The sequence below is a fragment of the Oncorhynchus tshawytscha genome, linkage group LG05, assembly GCF_018296145.1.
Source record: "Oncorhynchus tshawytscha isolate Ot180627B linkage group LG05, Otsh_v2.0, whole genome shotgun sequence".
Classification (NCBI taxonomy): domain Eukaryota; kingdom Metazoa; phylum Chordata; class Actinopteri; order Salmoniformes; family Salmonidae; genus Oncorhynchus; species Oncorhynchus tshawytscha.
In genome coordinates this window covers 45,218,458-45,224,590 of record NC_056433.1, presented here as the reverse complement: position 1 = coordinate 45,224,590, position 6,133 = coordinate 45,218,458, and the positions used below count along the sequence as shown (strand labels likewise).

Sequence of the window (6,133 nt, the reverse complement as noted above, 5' to 3'; positions counted from 1 at the left end):
TACAGGTGAGCCACAACTTTTATTTTAATAAAACAGATTACTCTGACCAGTCATATAAAATATTTACAGTCAAAAATACACACCACATATCATAATACATTATGGATAGTGTAATACATTAAGACTAATGGTCTTGAAAGCTGCGTGTCATAGGCTATGACAAATCCAAGGCACTCCTATTTATCTTGGGCATGTCCATGTAAGATACCATGAGGTAATGACTCGTTTTAAGGCGTATGCATCAACACTCCCTGCATCACTCAACACATTACCTATAACATCTTCATAAACAATGAGGGAAATTGATGTGGATATATTGACGCAACATCTCAAGACATCAGTGACATGGACAAAATGGCCTCCATGATCGTGTCGATACGTGTGGTTGTTGATAAAAGACAATACTATTTATACAATACAAATAATATACTTTATACAATACAAATATATACTTGGAAGTACATCTATTTAATAACAAAGCCGTATATTTTGTCTCCAGCCACGGGGGAAGCCTAATCTCATCGACTGTCATCACCTTCTATCCACCAGCCAATCAAAGTATGGGCTTGGTGTCGTTCCAATCGACAATGGCATCTTTCTATATAGGAAAACAAAACACAATAAACTTAGTCAAAGAGCAGACTATAGTAAATGTTAACATTTTCATTATTATACTTCACTTAGTCCTGCATGTTGGAGCTCGAAGCCTAAGAGTTTCACTGTACCCTTCAATCACACCTGCAACCCTGTACATGTGACTATTAAACACTCAATCGGAATCGGATTACTGTTACATAAAAATGTTGTACAACAAATGTTGTTCAAAGTATCACTTGAAATATCAATAGGCAGCATCATAAATCCTTCAATAATAACACATTTGTATTTGACAGGCGCCTTTCAAGACCTCCCACGGACACATTAAAAGTACATAATAATCTAAGTGGAAGTCAATTGAAATCCTAGTGCAATTCAAATAAACCAAACAGACCAAATTGAAAAACAGGACAGATTGCATAGGGGATAGTGGTGAAGGCACACAAGTGGGAGTAGAACAGAGTCAATCAGAGTTCATAGGCTCACTGAAAGGTGTGTTTAAAGGCCTTTTTTAACAAGGAAAATGAGTTCACTCACTTTGTCCGTATACAGTGTTCAAGAGGAGGAATGAGGTCAGTGTTGATATCTTGGCAGCCGGCAGATATTCCTGTGCCAGCTACAGCTGGAAATAAACACAATACAAACTCTTCATTAACTTGATATGCTTTATGCTTAGCACCACATTCATTCGTGACATGTGAAGAATGAATGGGGCTGATCATTTCACATCAATAACCAAATCAAGAAGCGAACAGCTACATACAAACGGGACGCATCGGTGCCTAGTTCTCTAGCAGGTCAAACCAACCCATCATCAGTGTTCTATACGTACCGTGAGGCAGATTCCCTCCTGCTGATTGGCTCAGCCATCAGCAGGAGCCCACACTGAGCCCACACTGGTCACTCAACAGCTGCTCCTGTGCACCGAAGGGCACGCTGAAATGGCTCTTGCTGCCCATCGCCCAGATAGGGAACTTGGGAGTCTTCAGGTTGGAATTCAGCCTTCAAAACATATCAAACCATACATGATCATAAAAGCAAAAGGTATCTGGAAATGGAGCATCTTGGTTGACGAGAGTAGACACGGGCATTGATTAAGTCAAAAAGAGTGGACTAAAAACAAAAACTTATTTGGTTGTTAGTGTTGCTCTATGCGGAAGGTGTTATTAACTAATTAGTTGTGATTTTAAAATAGTGCAGAAGGATTGAGTAGAGGTAGACTCAGCGAGGTGACGTTGCAACGAGCAGCATGGCAGATATTGAGATGAGTGTGTTGCAAGACTTTGCTCTCACACAGTCACACAGAGTATCTGCACATGTGCACTGGGCCGCTTCACGCTACTACAATGTGGCAACTACAGGACCAAAAACAAAGGAGAAGTTTAGCTTCACGCCTTAAGCCTCTTAGTTGTTGCGCTAATTGACCCACCGTGTGTTTACTTTGTGCATGCAACATCATCTCGTTGAGTCTACCTTTAAAGGCGCAATCTGTAGAATGTACAGTAGATCTATGGCAATTTCAACAGCAGAAGATGTGTCATGTAACCACGTGTTTTTACCTTGCAGATATTATAACGTTCTAAATAAAGACGGCATTTTAATGTCACTGCGACCTCTTGTTCCCTTGAGAAGGTTCAGGTTTCCAGTGCCTGAATCGAGCTCCTTGTGGTTGTTGAAGACATTCAATACAAGCCCGTCCAAAACCACAATAAATTGACAAGCTCCTATGGAACGATGACAACCAAAATAAATGTCACGGTTAATCATGTTTAAATTATTACACTGAACATATAACGTAATATAATATTCCCCTTGCGCAACAACAAAAAAATTGTCCAAGCTTAATACAACAACACAGCCATTGGATCTCAGCAGTGGCCAACGTGAGGCCCCGTGTTCTCATAGTACCGGAGGGTCTTAATCTCCTGGTGACAAAATGCCATGTGAAGTCAAGACGGAATTAAATACTGGAATTTACAGAACGTTCTATGACTTAATACTCACTGATGTAAATCAAGAAAGCACTCCTATATGTTAATTAATGGTTGGTGAAGAACATTTAATTCACCATAATAAGTACTACGTCCCTAAAAGCACCCTATTCCCTATATAGTGCACTACTTTTGACATATAGCCCCTGGTCAAAAGTAGTGCACTATATAGGGAATATGGTGACATTTGGGATGCACATCGGTCTGATTGATGTGTTATCTCTATGCAGGGTGGTATAACTATACCATTACAAAGGTGATCCAATCCTACCTTCTTCTGTACAATCCCATATCTCAGATATGGTGTATCTGAGAATGTGAAACTCTGACTCCTCCACTCGGCACTGCAAGAAACTGCTGCTAGATCCAAGAATGCGCCATTTCAGGGTAGAAAACACAGAAAGACATTATCACTAAACATCACAGCATTTGAACTCAAATCAGGACAAATATTTGAGCTCCTGTCCAGTAATCATATACGAGCCCAAATAGAACCCTATTTCCTATTTAGCGCACTACCTTTGATCAGAGCCCATAGGGCTCTGGTCAAAAGTAGTGACCTATGTAAGGAATAGGGTGACATTTGGGATGCAAACCATGGGTTGACTATCAGAACTGGGCTGAGGCAAACTGGAGGAGTGGAAGGACACTCTGGAGAGCTCACTCAACTCGTCCTCATCATCATCAATGTCTGCAATCAAATATATGGTCCACGTCATCCAATACTGCAACAGAAGTGTCATAATGATAACAATGGACATTGAATGAATGTTGCATTCAGCTTGATAAAATTGTATAATTACCCAAAATCTTCTCGGACATGTGCAGATCATCATTTTGATTGGTCATTGATTTTGTTTTTGAAAATAAATACACTGCTCAAAAAAATAAAGGGAACACTAAAATAACACATCCTAGATCTGAATGAATGAAATATTCTTATTAAATACTTTTTTCTTTACATAGTTGAATGTGCTGACACAACAGACACCCTCATGGAGTCTGTTTCTCACCGTTTGAGCAGACACATGCACATTTGTGGCCTGCTGGAGGTCATTTTGCAGGGCTCTGGCAGTGCTCCTCCTGCTCCTCCTTGCACCAAGACGGCCTCCTCCACGTCTCCTGATGTACTGGCCTGTCTCCTGGTAGCGCCTCCATGCTCTGGAGACTACGCTGACAGACACAGCAAACCTTCTTGCCACAGCTCGCATTGATGTGCCATCCTGGATGAGCTGCACTACCTGAGCCACTTGTGTGGGTTGTAGACTCCGTCTCATGCTACCACTAGAGTGAAAGCACCGCCAGCATTCAAAAGTGACCAAAACATCAGCCAGGAAGCATAGGAACTGAGAGGTGGTCTGTGGTCACCACCTGCAGATCCACTCCTTTATTGGGGGTGTCTTGCTAATTGCCTATAATTTCCACCTGTTGTCTATTCCATTTGCACAACAGCATATGAAATTTATTGTCAATCAGTGTTGCTTCCTAAGTGGACAGTTTGATTTCACAGAAGTGTGATTGACTTGGAGTTACATTGTGTTGTTTAAGTGTTCCCTTTATTTTTTTGAGCAGTGTAAATCCAAATATATTAAATAGGCAACAGTAAGAAATCTGAAATTCTCTGATCATGAAAACAGTTGAAGGAAACTCAAAGCTCCTTACTTGTTTTTTTCCTACTCTCTCAAACCCATATTCATCTTCATCACTTCCTTTACCCGGTGTGCTACGTGGCTGTTGGCTTTCTCTCAGCAGGGGAGAGCTCGGTCAGCCCCGTAACCATTCTCTGTGACTGGACAATCAATGGAGGCCCATCTTTGCTGTTTTTGCTGTCTTCATCATTTACCAGAAGAAGATTAGGGTGTCGAGTCTGGCATTATCTATTGGATTCCTTAGAGAAAACACAATTCAAATCACCAAATAAGGGAATAGTGAGCTTTCATCAGTTGTATGTATCACAAGTGTCAGTTCAGTGAAGATGCTGTATCCATGATTATGAATATACAAATCCCTTATACCAATACAGGGTTGTATTCACAAGGCACCAAACTGGAGAAAACAGTCAAACAGGGAGGGACTGAACTTCTCCAATAAAAAACCCTCCTTTTTGTTTTCCGTTGTGAAGCGTTTTACTACAGTGTGCACTAATGAATACTACCCAGGTTTCATTTAGTCAAACACTGTACCTGGGTAGAACTAGCTATGGGGACCTGCAATCATGCCTTGTCTGGGGCGGCTTGTTTTCTTCTTATGAGTACTCTCTGAGGTGACAACAGTATTTTTGTTTGAAAAGGATTCCCTCTTAGTGGAGATGTCATTATCTAGGAAGGAATGTACAGGCTGTCAGTCCTGCTGGCTCTGGCTACGTTTATGGCTCCAGATACTTCTCTGGGTAGTTGTGGGGTGAGTATCTGATGCTTCCAATGATGATAATGTACAATGTGATGGACAGACAACCTCTGTAAGCAACCTGTGACAGAAACAAATCACAAAGAAGACATCAACACAGAACCCTTGCAAATAATCTAACTAACATGTTGCCTAGTTCCTCATGACAGCTGAGATCTAGTTCTGGTTGCTGAGAGGATCTAGTAAAATGCCTTTAGTTTATGATGAATACCTTGACATTTCAGTTTTGTTGAAAATAAATTCAGTAGTGTTCTCTTCTGTGCTGAGGTTGTCATCATACACTGTTTGTGTCACTGTTGGAAACTTTATCAATAACTTCTGTATAACGTTAGTTGATTTGGTCTGGATGGCATCGCTGTTGAAGCCTGTCCTGTCATCTTTATGTCTAATATGATGTCTTACAATGATTTCCAACATTGATTTCAAGGGACAGTCTTTATCATTGAATAAAATATTACAATCAGCATATTAGTTAATACATAGTTATGTTCCATTTTCACTCTCAATAAATTCAAACGCATCATTGTTTTATTAGCTAGCTTGCTAGCTAGATTACCTTGTTTTTCTTAGACTGATCAGGTAAAACATCTGTCGCAGGTCGGGCCTATTGCTGATGCTGGCATCTGATACGCTTGACTTTATCCATGCAAGCAATCGTTTGCTCCCCGTAATTTAGTGTGTGCAGGTAAACAAACATGGACTGAGCGTGTTGTTAGCTAGCACAACTGTAACGTTACCCGTTCAAATTATGGCTAATAATGCTAGCTACGTTCTCTAACTGTCTAGCTACATTCTTTAATATTATCTGTTTGTAAACACACTTTTCACAAATCCAGATTATATGGTGGTGTTGTTTTACGTTCGACGGGCTAAACGCGTTAGCCAGCTGAGAGATAACTAAGCGTTTGCATTTGATTCCTATTTCAAATGTGCACATATCTCCACCTACCTTCCGACAGAGAAATTCCCGCACAAGCGATGCAACAATTTGTTCAACCCGTACACACATAATTTGTCAAGGATTACAAATTCCTAAACGAAAATTTTGCTAGCTAACCAGCTACACTAAACAACTATCTGTTTCTATGGTAACGGGCCATGAGTGATGCTGGCTGGGCCAAATGAGGTTGGCTTTGCCA

The 6,133-nt window shown here is 40.6% G+C and overlaps 1 long non-coding RNA gene across 2 annotated transcripts; it reads right to left on the bottom strand.

Annotated features, from left to right (window-relative positions):
* On the bottom strand, positions 1–6,133 carry LOC112251777. 2 transcript variants are annotated; one of them, XR_006083427.1, is made up of 9 exons: positions 5,944–6,133; positions 4,772–5,055; positions 4,251–4,476; positions 3,185–3,313; positions 2,860–2,945; positions 2,157–2,321; positions 1,430–1,599; positions 1,135–1,219; positions 1–598 (listed from the first exon to the last, which is right to left on the bottom strand). It is a non-coding gene; the product is annotated as an uncharacterized LOC112251777 (long non-coding RNA). The 2 variants fall into 2 exon arrangements; XR_002953712.2 differs by having other exon boundaries at positions 2,860–3,313.